Source organism: Cervus canadensis, chromosome 3 (assembly GCF_019320065.1).
Source record: "Cervus canadensis isolate Bull #8, Minnesota chromosome 3, ASM1932006v1, whole genome shotgun sequence".
In the NCBI taxonomy this organism is placed as follows: domain Eukaryota; kingdom Metazoa; phylum Chordata; class Mammalia; order Artiodactyla; family Cervidae; genus Cervus; species Cervus canadensis.
Genome location: NC_057388.1, coordinates 33,169,373 through 33,183,919, shown reverse-complemented (window position 1 = coordinate 33,183,919; position 14,547 = coordinate 33,169,373). Strand labels below are relative to the sequence as shown.

At 35.1% G+C, this 14,547-nt stretch overlaps 1 protein-coding gene and 1 pseudogene across 4 annotated transcripts in view; one reads left to right on the top strand and one right to left on the bottom strand.

Moving 5' to 3' along the window:
* SEMA3D (semaphorin 3D) overlaps positions 1-14,547 on the bottom strand; it is a 234,727-nt gene that overhangs the window by 166,200 nt on the left and 53,980 nt on the right. The window lies entirely within an intron of this gene.
* On the top strand, positions 7,982-9,481 carry LOC122438241 (annotated as a pseudogene). The gene has a single exon (XR_006268494.1). The product of XR_006268494.1 is annotated as a heterogeneous nuclear ribonucleoprotein A3-like (transcript).

The window sequence follows — 14,547 nt, the reverse complement described above, 5'->3', positions numbered from 1 at the left end:
GAAAGTGAAGTAGAACTAAAGAGCCTTTTAATCAAAGTGAAAGAGGAGAGTGAAAAAATTGGCTTAAAACTCAACATTCAGAAAACTAAGATCATGGCATTTGGTCCCATCACTTCATGGCAAATAGATGGGGAGACAGCAGAAAGTGACAGACTTTATTCTTGGGGGGCTCCAAAATCACTGCAGATGGTGACTGTAGCCATGAAATTAGAAGATGCTTGCTCCTTGGAAGGAAAGTTATGACCAATGTAGATAGCATATTAAAAAGCAGATACATTACTTTGCTAACAAAGGTCCATCTAGTCAAAGCCATGATTTTTCCAGTAGTCATGTATGAATGTGAGAGTTGGACTATAAAGAAAGCTGAGTGCTGCAGAATTGATACTTTTGAAGTGTGGTGTTGGAGAAGACTTTTGAGAGTCCCTTGGACTGCAAGGATATCCAACCAGTCCATCCTAAAGGAAATCAGTCCTGAATTTTCATTGGAAGGACTGATGCTGAAGCTGAAACTCTAATCCTTTAGCCATCTAATGCGAAGAACTGACTCCATGGAAAATATTCTGATACTGGGAAAGACTGAAGGCAGAAGGAAAAGGGGACGACAGAGGATGAGATGGTTGGATGGCATCACCGCCGAATGGACAGGAGTTTGAGTAAACTCTGGGAATTGGTGATGGACAGGTAAGCCGCGTGCTGCAGTCCATGGGGTCGCAGAGAGTTGGACATGACTGAGCTACTGAACTGACTAACTGAGATGAAGAAACATAATGCTATTCCTTAAGCACTAGTTAATAAACTGTTAACAAAGGTGGATCAAAAAGTCTGATAATACAATCACCCTGGAATTGATTAGAAGTTTAAAAAGAAAAATGGGCAAACATAAAATATGATTTCATTTCATGGCTGACAGACAATGTATCTGTAAATACAACAAATGCAGTGTAACTCTAATCAGAGACAAGAAAAGTATATCGTGGAGTTAGTTTACGAGTTAACCTGAGATGACAATACTCATATTCTTAAAACCATAGGATATGCTACCACTCAACACTCTTGTACCAAAATATCATAGCAGTTATAATATTTTGTGTTCACTTATTTATACAGATGACATTAGGTTAGAAGATCTATGTAATACATAAAGACTATGGACTAAACATGTAAACTGGTGTTTAAAGCATTTAACATTAAAATATATGTTAATTTACACATATCAAATCTAATACAATTAAGATATATTAGAAGCTAATATCATACTATATGATTAACACTCACATTGTTTGAATGACTCCATTACTTTAAATCACATTTCGAGCAATCAACACAAAAGGCAAAACCAAGATATTCCATTGTCACCCACTCAGAATTTTTCACTCTTTTTAACAGCAACCATAGCTGACCAATATCTTCTTTTAATAATGGAAGGGTCTTCAACAGAAAACATCATGGTGTAAAAAAATATTTGACTATCAGTTTGAAGAAAGACATATCATCATGGATTCCCGATATTAATTTAAGGCCAGTTTCTGCCACCAGCAAGCTTTTTCTCCTCAGATAATTGATACGACTTTGCTATGGTCTGAATGTTTCCACCCCCATAAAATTCATACGTTGAAATCTTAACCTTCAAAGATGATGGTGTTTGTAAATGGAGCCTTTCATAGGTGGTTAAGTCATGAGGGTTCACCCTCATGAATCAGATTGTTGTTGTTTAGTCGTTCAGTTGTGTCTGACTCTTCTGAAACCCCATGGACTGTAGCCTACCAGGCTCCCCTGTCCATAGGATTTCCCAGGCAAGAATACTAGTGTGGGCTGCCATTTCCTTCTCCAGGGGATCTTCCCAATGAGATATCAAACCTATGTCTCGTACATTGGCAGGCAGGTTCTTCACCACTGAGCCACCAGGGAAGTCTATGAATGGGATTAGTGTCTTATAAAAAGAGGCTCTAGAAAGACCCCCTAGCTCTTCCCACCATGAAAGGCCACAAGAAAAAAGCACTGGCTATGAGCCAGGAAGAGGGCTTTCATCAGAAGGGAACCATGCTGACACCTTGGTCCTGTATTTCTAGCCTCCAAAATAGACAGCAATAAATTTCTGGTATTTGTAAGTAACCCAGTCGGCAGCATTTTGTTTCAGCAGTTCAAACAAACAAAGACAGACCTCTCTAGTCTATCTATACTTTTTTCTTCAAAACATGGAAGCTGGAACCATTGGAATTTTAAGGTATTTTCTAGGTCTAAAATTCCAGTATGGTAGATCTTGTCATGACGAATTGCTTCCAATTTCCCAAAATTAAAAAGCTATACAGACAGTTGCTAACAGACATACAGACATTGCTAATTTCATTAGCAATAAGAACACTAACCTTTATTTTTAGATTGTATCCTAATATCCATACATATAGTAAGTATAATATTGACTATCATTTTGTGAAAACGTTTCAGTGATTTAAAAAATCAGCTTTACTCAAGAAAATACAAGCGTATCACAGATATAATCATTCAAGAATTCCAAGACAGGAACAAAGACCCATGAAAAGTTTCAATATAGATGCATAAAATACAAAAAGGCTATGATTCAAATTAACTGTTTTTCTACAAAGTTTTGAAATTTTGCTTCACCAAATGCTTTAAATTTAAAGCTACAATAACATGACACTAATATAACAAGATAGCTATACTACTTGGATTTTGAAAATATTTTTGTCTTTCTCACAAAAAAACCTATAGATTGCAAAGTCAAAAAAGAGTAATTCATTTTAATAATTATTATCATCAGGATAGCTTCTAATCATATTTGAAATGGTTGGACATTTATAGAAAAGAAAATGAAGAGGCATCTTAAAATAGCTAGGCTGCTTTTGTTGAAACATACTATAAATATAAACAAGAGTGTTAGAGAAATTTATAATAAATTTACTTATGGCAAGGGAACAATATGGCAATATTTTTGATATTAAATGTCACTACATAAACTTGTAAGTAAAATGAACAACGGAATTTAGTAATAAAGCAGTTGTTAGAGATCTAAAACAGTTATTAAAAACACTAGAAAAGTCATATGTTCACACATGGTATATTTTTCTGTTAGAGCACATTAAACAATTGTGAAATGAATGAGAGGAACAAAATTATTAAGAAAAAAATGTTGCCAATCAAACTATAATATGGCATTGTTTGTATGATCCATCTCGATTTTAGAGATGGTAAAACAGGAAAAAATATTCATCTTAGAACTCACGAAATGCTACAGAATTATCTCATTTTTTTGTGGCTAGACTAAGGAATACATTCTATTTCTTTATAAGAAATGAGAAAAATGATAAACATTGTAACTTAAAATGCTTTTGCAGAATAAGCAATTATTCCCACTATGGAACAATAACAAAGAACTTAATCATTGCTTTTTTCTTCTCTGGGTGAAGGTTAAAATCATAGAGTTAAATTATCAGCACAGCAGAAAAAGTAAGAATTATCAAAATGGATAAAATTAATTTTTTATCTGCTGAAATTATTGAGCAGTTAAAATACTACTGGCAGGCTACTATTAATGTATCCTATAATTTTAATGCACATATATGAAAAATATTTACTGATATACTAGTAAAGTTAAATGTCTGATGTGAATTATAACATATAATGGATATAAAATATTTGTTAACATAAGGAGATAAATATTCTATTTTATCTGATTTAAAATAATAATTGAACTACCGTGGATGACTATTAATTGACTTTTTCATCCAGGAGAATATTTATTGAGCACATTCTAAGTGTCGAAGTGTCAAGCACCTTTCCAGGCACTGCAGATACCAACTGAATATAGAAAAATATCACCCTTGGTGATCAGATCAATGGTATCTAAAATACAAGCACCAGTATTTTAGAAAACCGAACAGGAAATAAACACAAAGGAAATATACAATAAGTCACATTGTGGGAACTGCTATAGAGAAAAACAGAATAGAGAAAGACCTGGGATGGGGAAGTTACCATATAAATGGGACAGCTTAAGTGACATTAAGTGGGCTTAACTGTGAACATTTAAAACATTTCCATTCTTCAAAAAAGTTACTGCAGTCAAAGCAATGACAATTCTCATTTGGAGATTTGTACTTACTGGGCATAGAGGGTTAGGAAAAAACTCATGTTTCCTCTACCTTAACTAGGAGAATGATTTTCTTTTTAGTGTAAAGAAATAGCCTCTGACCTTTCTTCTTCTTCTTTTTTTTTTTTTAAACATGGCATTTTCCCTCTCTCAATATACCAGGTGGGATGATAAAAATGTCCAAATGCATTTTCATGATATGGTTATAAACCATAATATCTCAGTTGACATGAAAATTGAAAAGAGAAATTCAAAACAAGTTTTTGAAGAATGCAATTATTTCTTCTTGAAATCCAAATCAGATTAAAAATAAAATCAACTTAAGTCATATTCAGTCAATCTTGAATAAGACATGACTTCTTGAACTTCATAATTCTTACTATAGTTACGTGTTCCCTAAACATGAGAATTAATTAAATTGAATGATAGTATATGACACTATATGTTATATAATGGGCTAAAATAAAAACACCACATCAACAGAATTGAACTAATGTGTTTGAGGTTACTGTCCTTAAATTTTTAGAGAGAGATATCTGATCCTCCAAGTCAGTTTAATATTAAACTTTCATTTGTAACTTCAATATGATTTTCTACAATGTGTATTAATTTTTGCATTTTCCTCCCTTCCTCAAATAGGGAAAACTTTTTAATGTGACAGAGTAAAAGTGCACAATAGTGTAAGTCACATAAATTAAGTTCTGATTTAAGCTCTGCCAGTAAATGTCAGTGTGACTGTTGACAAATTATTTTATCTTTGTGAAATTCAGTTTCTTCATCTTTAAATGAAGGGATTAGTGAAGATGGTCTTTAAAGTGTCTTTCTGTTCTAATACGTACAAAGACACATTAAAAGAAAATAGTTGAGACATTCTTCATCATGGTGTTACTTCAAACATCAGCACACAGTTTGGTGCTATAAGTTACAATAGAGTCCTTCTAACTTATTTCCTAATTCTGTCATTTGTCATTTACTCTACACAATCTATAGTCTACAACTTGCAAGACATGAGCACATTACTAACAGTTTCTGATTACCACAGAGTCCTTATTAAGATCCAAGCCTTCTTGATCTAAGTTTCAAGAAGTTGTCCTGAGGGAATGGCCTCATGTTGAATGAATGAATGCATAACATGATCAGGGATGGGAGTGAAAGGAGTTTGAAAAAGTTTTATTAGAGCAATAGCCTGTTTTATAATTTGTTTTGTTACTCTAAAACTTCAAAATGCATTTATAATTCTCAGAAGAACATACCTGTTTTAGTCTTCTTACTGTAGAGAAAGAGACTTGATGATTATTTCTTAGCAAAGTTCTAGTGTTGCTCTTTGTAAAACCAGTTTATTATCAAGAAAAACAAATTTAATATCATTAAAACAACCTGTGGTATTCTACACCGCAAAACAAAAACATAACCCAATGAAATGACTGATGTCTAGGGGTTTTTTTACATTTTCACAATACACAATATTTTAGTATAAGTATCAAGGCAAATTTTACTGCTGGTTAATTGTTTTATTAATAATAGATTGTAATTATTACTTAAGTTGCACATTTGCACTCTATACAGTTAAACTACAGACAAGCAAAAAGATGAAAATAAAAACATCTCTATTTCTATTCACACTCCACTCAGAGATTACCACTGTTAAAATCTTGTTTATCTTTCCATTTATCCTATATTTTTTATCACAAGGAGATCATATCAAATATTCTATTTTGTATAAGCTAATTACCTCCATTTTCCTGTCAATAAAATTTCATTTTATTTAATATCCAGTCCTTTTTAAAATTTTCAGGATTGTCCCCAAATTGTTCTTTACAATTACTTTGTCCAACTTAGGATCCAATTCCATGTGACACATTCTACCTAGTTGTTGTGTTGCTCTCATTTTAAACTAGCATGCAGATCATCCCTCCCTTTTTCTATGACATTAATTGTTGACAATTAATAGAGAGAAAGATTCAAGTTATACTTTTAAAAATGCTTTAACCTATTCATAAATTTCAATGTTATCAAGTTATTTAAAACCCATGTGTTAACTAACTGCACAGGATGCCTATTTCCCAAAGCCTTTGTTGGAATTCAGAGAAAATTAATCATTGTGCTATCAGGGATTTTGTGCTAATCTTAAAAAGATTGTGTGTTCTCCTGACCCTTCTCCACTGGGACAAGAGCATGATGCATGTCTCCCTGGCAGAGGAGCACTGCCCTTCATGAATGAGCATGAAGGTATGCTAAGAACAGTCTTAGCCATCACTCAAATTAATGTCCTTTCTTTGTGATCTTCTACAAAGCAATTTCCCCTCTTATATTCTTTCACCCATCAGAATGAAATCTAACTAAGAGCATTTTCCTCTTGGACTGAGTAGTACCAGTTTACCTAAATGAATGTTTATTTAGTATCTAATAATGTTTTCTATTGAGAGAAGTGAGGTTTTGTTTTCTCAAGATTTGTGCCAAGTCTCATAAATCTGGGAAAAGGCATTCAGTGTAACTCCTACTAATAACCAAAGTGGCCACACACAGAATAAACAAGGGCCTGGTTTATAAAGTCGCCACTAAGAGACCCTATTTGGGGTCTCTCATATTAATTTATGATGTGTGCAATGCACTTTGCACTCAAAAACAGAGAATAGGAAAAGAGTTAAAAAATGCATTTAAACGGAGCTTTAATACATTGATGTACTATTTAAATATAACAGCCACCCCACCCCCAAAACAAGGAAAAAAAAAAACACCAATATGTTTCTGTGAATTATATGGAAGTTGGCAATGAATTTTAGTTGGTTTGGGTATATAAGAATTTCTAAACTATGATATGTCAACATCACTAAAAAACACAATTTGCTGGATGTTTGTCTCTCAATTTTTAAATTATTCAATGTTTTAACTTAAAGCTTAAAAAGTCATTTCTTTACAAACATATTTTTGAGCCAAAAATACCTAGCAGAATGTTGAGACAGTGCTTAGTTTCATCTACAATTTCAGTATCAGTTAGTTACTTCCATATGAATTTTATTACTTTAAAAGGCAAAATTTATTTCAAGACATGAAATTACAACCTTATTTAAAATTCCACAATAAAAACTTTCTGAAGATGTCATAATTTATTTATAAAATACACAGACTATATCAGGGAAATAAGAAATCTATCTCATGGTGGTCCTATTTTTATTTAATTGTTCTCCATGGTAATACAGCATTTCCCCAATTTGCATTCGTCATGGATCTCAGAGAACAGGATGTAGACAACTTTTAGAAAGAAGAATAAAGCCTTTTGATATTTGTTTGGTTTCACAGATCCCAGAGAGTCATCATAAGAAAGGAAAGAAGGGCTGCTATTTCTTAATATCTGAAAAAACCCTGTCAATATTTTCTTTAATTTTATGGCTCTGTTCATTTTCTCACTAAAAAGTTTCCCAGACAAGCAATATGATGTGAATGTAATAACCTTTTCTCTTTTTGGTTGAGTGATAGTTTCTTAAAATAAATATAACCCATCTTACACATTTTTTTCCTCAATATTTCTCTCTTGAGCCATGAAGTGAAAAGACTTTCTCTTTCAACAGCAAATCCTAAGACATTGCCACCTTAATTAGCAAAAGTAACATTAAGAGGAAAAGAAGTCTACCTCCCGTAATTTACTAAAGCTTTTTTTCTTTTACCCCTCTTTTCAATAGCTCTGTCTCTCATACCTTTACCCATGAAGCAAAAATTACTTCCAAGAAGAGCATCTTAAAAATCACTCATTCATAAGAATGATAATGGGTACCTACTACACACCAATCACAATGCTACATGCAATTAGGTATGAAAATGAAATGACATGGCACACTCATATAGTCAGCTATAGAAGTAAGGTGACCTCTCGGTCCCATATTGAACTCGAGTTGGAAGAGGCGAGTCCGGTCTCAAAATGGAGGGTCACGATCCCAAGGAACCAGAGCAGTTGAGAAAGCTGTTTATCGGTGGTCTGAGCTTTGAAACTACAGATGATAGCTTAAGAGAACATTTTGAGAAATGGGGCACACTCACAGATTGTGTGGTGATGAGAGACCCCCAAACAAAACGTTCCAGGGGCTTTGGTTTTGTGACTTACTCTTGTGTTGAAGAAGTGGATGCAGCAATGTGTGCTCGACCACACAAGGTTGATGGGCGTGTAGTGGAACCAAAGAGAGCTGTTTCTAGAGAGGATTCTGTAAAGCCTGGTGCCCATCTAACAGTGAAGAAAATTTTTGTTGGTGGTATTAAAGAAGATACAGAAGAATATAATTTGAGAGACTACTTTGAAAAGTATGGCAAGATTGAAACCATAGAAGTTATGGAAGACAGGCAGAGTGGAAAAAAGAGAGGATTTGCTTTTGTAACTTTTGATGATCATGATACAGTTGATAAAATTGTTGTTCAGAAATACCACACTATTAATGGGCATAATTGTGAAGTGAAAAAGGCCCTTTCTAAACAAGAGATGCAATCTGCTGGATCACAAAGAGGCCGTGGAGGTGGATCTGGCAACTTTATGGGTCGTGGCGGAAACTTTGGAGGTGGTGGAGGTAACTTTGGCCGTGGTGGAAACTTTGGTGGAAGAGGAGGCTATGGTGGTGGAGGTGGTGGCAGCCGAGGGAGTTATGGAGGAGGTGATGGTGGATACAATGGATTTGGAGGTGATGGTGGCAACTATGGCGGTGGTCCTGGTTATAGTAGTAGAGGAGGTTACGGTGGTGGTGGACCAGGATATGGAAACCAAGGTGGTGGATATGGTGGCGGTGGTGGAGGATATGATGGTTACAATGAAGGAGGAAATTTTGGAGGTAACTATGGTGGTGGTGGAAACTATAATGATTTTGGAAATTATAGTGGACAACAGCAATCAAATTATGGACCCATGAAGGGGTAGTTTTGGTGGAAGAAGCTCGGGCAGTCCCTATGGTGGTGGTTATGGATCTGGTGGTGGAAGTGGTGGATATGGTAGCAGAAGGTTCTAAAAACTCAGAAGAAAAGGGCTACAGTTCTTAGCAGGAGAGAGAGCGAGGAGTTGTCAGGAAAGCTGCAGGTTACTTTGAGACAGTCGTCCCAAATGCGTTAGAGGAACTGTAAAAATCTGCCACAGAAGGAATGATGATCCATAGTCAGAAAAGTTACTGCAGCTTAAACAGGAAACCCTTCTTGTTCAGGACTGTCATAGCCACAGTTTGCAAAAAGTGCAGCTATTGATTAATGCAATGTAGTGTCAATTAGATGTACATTCCTGAGGTCTTTTATCTGTTGTAGCTTTGTCTTTTTCTTTTTCTTTTCATTACATCAGGTATATTGCCCTGTAAATTGTGGTAGTGGTACCAGGAATAAAAAATTAAGGAATTTTTAACTTTTCAATGATATGAAGGAGAATTCAAAAGCTTTACAGACAAGCAAAGGCTGAGAGAATTCAGCACCACCAAACCAGCTCTGCAACAAATGCTAAAGGATCTTCTCTAGATAGGAAATGCAGAAAGGTTGTATAAACGTGAACCCAAAACAACAAAGTAAATGGCAACGGGACCACACCTATCAATAATTACCTTAAATGTAAATGGGTTGAATGCCCCAACCAAAAGACAAAGATTGGCTGAATGGATACAAAAACAAGACCCCTATATATGCTGTCTACAAGAGACCCACCTCAAAACAAGAGACACATACAGACTAAAAGTGAAGGGCTGGAAAAAAATATTTCATGCAAACGGAGACCAAAAGAAAGCAGGAGTCGCAATACTCATATCAGATAAAATAGACTTTCAAATAAAGGATGTGAAAAGAGACAAAGAAGGACACTACATAATGATCAAAGGATTAATGCAAGAAGAAGATATAACAATTATAAATATATATGCACCCAACATAGGAGCACCACAATATGTGCGGCAAACGCTAACAAGTATGAAAGAGGAAATTAATACTAACACAATAATAGTGGGAGACTTTAATACCCCACTCACAACTATGGATAAATCAACTAAACAGAAAATTAACAAGGAAACACAAACCTTGAATGACACAATGGACCAGCTAGACCTGATTGATATCTATAGGACATTTCACCCCAAAACAATCAACTTCACCTTTTTCTCAAGTGCACACGGAACCTTCTCCAGAATAGACCACATCCTGGGCCATAAATCTGGTCTTGGAAAATTCAAAAAAATTGAAATCATTCCAGTCATCTTTTCTGACCACAGTGCAGTAAGATTACATCTCAATTACAGGAAAAAAATTGTTAAAAATTCAAACATATGGAGGCTAAATAACACGCTTCTGAATAACCAACAAATCATAGAAGAAATCAAAAAAGAAATCAAAATATGCATAGAAATGAATGAAAATGAAAACACAACAACCCAAAACCTATGGGATACTGTAAAAGCAGTGCTAAGGGGAAGGTTCATAGCATTACAGGCTCACATCAAGAAACAAGAAAAAAGCCAAATAAATAACCTAACTCTACACCTAAAGCAATTAGAGAAGGAAGAAATGAAGAACCCCAGGGTTAGCAGAAGGAAAGAAATCTTAAAAATTAGGGCAGAAATAAATGCAAAAGAAACTAAAGAGACCATAGCAAAAATCAACAAAGCTAAAAGCTGGTTTTTTGAAAAAATAAACAAAATTGACAAACCATTAGCAAGACTCATTAAGAAACAAAGAGAGAAGAACCAAATTAACAAAATTAGAAATGAAAATGGAGAGATCACAACAGACAACACTGAAATACAAAGGATCATAAGAGACTACTACCAGCAGCTCTATGCCAATAAAATGGACAACTTGGATGAAATGGACAAATTCTTAGAAAAGTATAACTTTCCAAAACTGAACCAGGAAGAAATAGAAGATCTTAACAGACCCATCACAAGCAAGGAAATCGAAACTGTAATCAAAAATCTACCAGCAAACAAAAGCCCAGGACCAGATGGCTTCACAGCTGAATTCTACCAAAAATTTAGAGAAGAGCTAACACCTATCTTACTCAAACTCTTCCAGAAAATTGCAGAGGAAGGTAAACTTCCAAACTCATTCTATGAGGCCACCATCACCCTAATTCCAAAACCAGACAAAGATGCCACAAAAAAAGAAAACTACAGGCCAATATCACTGATGAACATAGATGCAAAAATCCTTAACAAAATTCTAGCAAACAGAATCCAACAACATATTAAAAAAATCATACACCATGACCAAGTGGGCTTTATCCCAGGAATGCAAGGATTCTTTAATATGTGCAAATCAATCAATGTAATACACCACATTAACAAATTGAAAGATAAAAACCATATGATTATCTCAATAGATGCAGAGAAAGCCTTTGACAAAATTCAACACCCATTCATGATTAAAACTCTCCAGAAAGCAGGAATAGAAGGAACATACCTCAACATAATAAAAGCTATATATGACAAACCCACAGCAAGTATCACCCTCAATGGTGAAAAATTGAAAGCATTTCCCCTGAAATCAGGAACAAGACAAGGGTGCCCACTCTCACCACTACTATTCAACATAGTGTTGGAAGTTTTGGCCACAGCAATCAGAGCAGAAAAAGAAGTAAAAGGAATCCAGATAGGAAAAGAAGAAGTGAAACTCTCACTGTTTGCAGACGACATGATCCTCTACATAGAAAACCCTAAAGACTCTTCCAGAAAATTACTAGAGCTAATCAATGAATACAGTAGTTTCAGGATATAAAATCAACACACAAAAATCCCTTGCATTCCTATATACTAACAATGAAAAAACAGAAAGAGAAATTAAGGAAACAATACCATTCACCATTGCAACAAAAAGAATAAAATACTTAGGAATATATCTACCTAAAGAAACAAAAGACCTATACATAGAAAACTATAAAACACTGATGAAAGAAATCAAAGAGGACACAAACAGATGGAGAAACATACCGTGTTCATGGATTGGAAGAATCAATATTGTCAAAATGGCTATTCTACCCAAAGCAATCTATAGATTCAATGCAATCCCTATCAAGCTACCAACGGTATTTTTCACAGAACTAGAACAAATAATTTCACAATTTGTATGGAAATACAAAAAACCTCGAATAGCCAAAGTAATCTTGAGAAAGAAGAATGGAACTGGAGGAATCAACCTGTCTGACTTCAGACTCTACTACAAAGCCACAGTCATCAAGACAGTATGGTACTGGCACAAAGACAGAAATATAGATCAATGGAACAGAATAGAAAGCCCAGAGATAAATCCACGAACCTATGGACACCTTATCTTTGACAAAGGAGGCAAGGATATACAATGGAAAAAAGACAACCTCTTTAACAAGTGGTGCTGGGAAAACTGGTCAACCACTTGTAAAAGAATGAAACTAGAACACTTTCTAACACCATACACAAAAATAAACTCAAAATGGATTAAAGATCTAAATGTAAGACCAGAAACTATAAAACTCCTAGAGGAGAACATAGGCAAAACACTCTCCGACATAAATCACAGCAAGATCCTCTATGACCCACCTCCCAGAATATTGGAAATATAAGCAAAACTAAACAAATGGGACCTAATGAAACTTAAAAGCTTTTGCACTACAAAGGAAACTATAAGTAAGGTGAAAAGACAGCCCTCAGATTGGGAGAAAATAATAGCAAATGAAGAAACAGACAAAGGATTAATCTCAAAAATATACAAGCAACTCCTGCAGCTCAATTCCAGAAAAATAAATGACCCAATCAAAAAATGGGCAAAGAACTAAACAGACATTTCTCCAAAGAAGACATACAGATGGCTAACAAACACATGAAAAGGTGCTCAACATCACTCATTATTAGAGAAATGCAAATCAAAACCACAATGAGGTACCATTACACGCCAGTCAGGATGGCTGCCATCCAAAAGTCTACAAGCAATAAATGCTGGAGAGGGTGTGGAGAAAAGGGAACCCTCTTACACTGTTGGTGGGAATGCAAACTAGTACAGCCGCTATGGAGAACAGTGTGGAGATTTCTTGAAAAACTGGAAATAGAACTGCCATATGACCCAGCAATACCACTCCTGGGCATACACACTGAGGAAACCAGATCTGAAAGAGACACGTGCACCCCAATGTTCATCTCAGCACTGTTTATAATAGCCAGGACATGGAAGCAACCTAGATGCCCATCAGCAGACGAATGGATAAGGAAGCTGTGGTACATATACACCATGGAATATTACTCAGCATTAAAAAGAATTCATTTGAATCAGTTCTAATGAGATGGATGAAACTGGAGCCCATTATACAGAGTGAAGTAAGCCAGAAAGATAAAGAACATTACAGCATACTAACACATATATATGGAATTTAGAAAGATGGTAACGACAACCCTATATGCAAAACAGAAAAAGAGACACAGAAGTACAGAACAGACTTTTGAACTCTGTGGGAGAAGGTGAGGGTGGGATGTTGCAAAAGAACAGCATGTATATTATCTATGGTGAAACAGGTCACCAGCCCAGGTGGGATGCATGAGACAAGTGCTCGAACCTGGTGCACTGGGAAGACCCAGAGGAATCGGGTGGAGAGGGAGGTGGGAGGGGGGATCGGGATGGGGAATACGTGTAAATCTATTGCTGATTCATGTCAATGTATGACAAAACCCACTGAAAAAAATAATTAATTAAAAAAAAAAAAAAAGAAGTAAGGTGATTACCAGAGTACCTGACATGTAAGTTCTGAAGTTAATGTTAATAGTTTTATTATCACAGTAATTTCAAGATAGTCAGAGATAAAAATAACATAAAAACAAGTTACTATATGTAATATTATAATGAATTGTGGTGCTGGAGAACACTCTTGAGAGTCCCTTGGACTGCATGGAGATCAAGTGTTAATCAAACACTTGATGTTTTTCATTCTAAGTCTTCCAAACCAGATGCACATTTTACACGTGCAGCATTTTTCTATTTGAATGTTAGATTTTCATCAGAAATACTTAGTCTGTATTCAGATTTCACAGAATTTACAATTGAAAAAGGAAATTGAATGTGCCCTGTTTCGCCAAAGAAAAGTTTTCGAATAAGTGAATTGAGAACCACTTTTAAAATTTAGATTAATTAAAATTAAATAAATAAAAGGTGAAATTAAAGCTAGCTTTGAAACTTCTGTAAAAGATGTGGAGATCTGAACCCTTTATGCTTGTCCCCAGATGAGGAAAACATGCTTTGCTATAAGATAGAGGCGAAGGGATTCCCAGCATAGAGATATATTTTTCACCTCAGATTTGACATGACAGAAAAATGAACACAATTTACACAAACACCAGAATTTCTGTGAGGATCCTTATCAAGATTTCCAAGCATTTATACATAGTCTTTTTTTTTTTTTTTAAAGTCATTCTGCAGTATTTGGGCTTGCCAGGTGGAGTTAGTGGTAAAGAACCTGACTGCCAATGCAGGAGACTTAA